Raw genomic sequence first — 2,401 nt, 5'->3', positions numbered from 1 at the left:
CGCTTTACCTCTCTGCTACGTTATGTACCTTATATCAAAGAGGAGAAAGCCAAGGTCCAAAGGTTTGTGAGCAGCTTACCTTCATATATAAGAGAGAGGATTGAGTTTGACAATCCTAGGACCATGGATGAGGCTATTCGTAAAGCAAGGATCTGCTACCAGCAGAATAAACAGAAGGGGGATACTTCAAATAAAAGATGGAATGAGAAAAGGAGCAGTCGGGTGGTTGGAAGCAGCAAGGGAGGTCGCAGCAATGGAAGTAAGGGAGCTGGTAAAGGATTGAACAGTAGATCTGTAACAAGAAGTGCGCCCCGAGCTAGGCCAGTAAGTGAAAACAGAGTAAGTGAGCAGCCTGTTAGGCCAGAAGGTGAAGGGATGACCAGACCTCCAGTTCAATGCTGGGGCTGTGGAGGACCTCACTATGTTAAAAACTGCCCACAGCGAAAGGGGACAGACCAGATATCCCAAATTCATGAGGCATCGACTGTTGGGGACGTGGCACGTAGTGTACCCAGAATTAATGCAGCTTTGGAAGACCGCCAAGCGGAGTACCAGCCATCTATGGTCGAATTTGAAGGTAAAATTTCAAACCTTTCTATAGCTGTTCTTATTGATCCAGGAGCTACTTTAAGTTATGTTAGCCCAAAGATAGTAGAACAGTGTAAATTACAATCTGAAAAGTTCAGAAATCCGTGGCTGGTCCAATTAGCTACAGGAGCCAAGAGACGAGTCTTGGCCAAAGTAAATAATTGCTCTTTAACCATAGCAGGGCAGCCAATAGTGGCAGATTTAAACGTACTACCGTTGGGTTCATATGATATCCTGATTGGGATGGATTGGCTGGAAAAACACTGGTCCTTAGTGAATTGCAAGACAAAAACCATCTACTATAAGGATGACCGTGGAGAGCAGCAGGAGTTACAAGGAATCAAACATCCTGTACAGATTCGACCCATTACAGCATCTCAGTTAGCTAAATGCATCAAGAAGAAATGTCAAATCTATGCTATTCAGGTGGGTTACACAAATCATAAGGATAAAACTGCCATGCTGGGCAACATTCCGGTGGTACAAGAATTTGCAGATGTTTTTCCTGAGGAGGTACCGGGATTACCACCTAAAAGAGATGTGGACTTCACCATTGAATTGATTCTGGGAGCAGCACTCGTGTCACGGGCACCATACCGTATGAGTGTACCAGAACTAACAGAATTAAAAATGCAACTGCAGGAGCTGTTAGATAAAAATTACATCCCTCCCAGTGTATCACCCTGGGGAGCCCCAATGTTATTCGTCGAAACGAAAGATGGAACTTTCCGGATGTGTATTGATTATCGTCAGCTGAATAAGCTCACGATCAAAAATCAATATCCTTTGCCTCGGATCGATGAACTTTTTGATCAGGTGAAGGGAGCGACGATATTCTCTAAGATCGATCTGCGATCTGGTTATCATCAGATCAGAATTAAAGAGGAGGATATCGCTAAGACAACTTTCAGAACACGGTATGGACATTATGAATTCATGGTGCTACCTTTTGGTCTGACCAATGCACCTGCTATCTTCATGTGTTTGATGAACAGTGTGTTTCACAGATTCTTAGAAAAATTTGTGTTGATATTCGTAGATGACATTCTGATTTATTCTCGATCAAGAAAGGAGCATGAGGGACACCTTAGATTGGTGTTGCAAACTCTACGAGAACATCAATTATATGCAAAGTTTAGTAAATGTGATTTCTTCAAGGAGGAGATACAATACTTAGGCCATGTAATCACAAAGGAAGGAATTGTGGTAGACCCTGAGAAAATCAGAACTATAATGGAGTGGCCCATACCAAAGGATGTGGCAGATATTAGGTCCTTTATGGGGTTAGCGGGTTATTACAGAAGATTTGTGGAAGGCTTTTCAAGGGTAGCATACCCTATCACCTCCTTACAAAAGAAGGGAAAGGTATTTAAGTGGACCTCAGAATGTCAGCAGAGCTTTGAACAGCTCAAGAACTTACTCACCACCGCGCCCATTTTCAGTATAGCTGATCCTAACAAGGATTACATGGTTTGCACTGACGCAAGTAAAGAAGGCGTGGGAGGAGTGATGATGCAAGAAGGAAGAGTCATTGCATACGAATCAAGGAAACTAAAGGAACATGTGCATAAATACTCTGCTTACGACTTGGAGCTGGCAGCTGTTATCCATGCACTGAAAATGTGGCGACACTACCTTTTGGGAAGAAAATTTCTGTTGTTAACAGACCACCACAGCTTAACAAACTATTTCAGCCAACCCACCTTAAATACGAGACAAGCTCGTTGGGCCGACTTCTTAAGCGGGTTTGATTTTGAAATTAAGCATTTAAAGGGGAAGGAGAACCGAGTAGCTGATGCATTGAGTCGAAAGG

This window comes from Pinus tabuliformis, chromosome 9, assembly GCF_031772625.1.
Source record: "Pinus tabuliformis cultivar Carrire ecotype Pingquan chromosome 9, CPIR1, whole genome shotgun sequence".
Lineage (NCBI taxonomy): Eukaryota > Viridiplantae > Streptophyta > Pinopsida > Pinales > Pinaceae > Pinus > Pinus tabuliformis.
Note: the sequence above shows the minus strand (reverse complement) of the source record.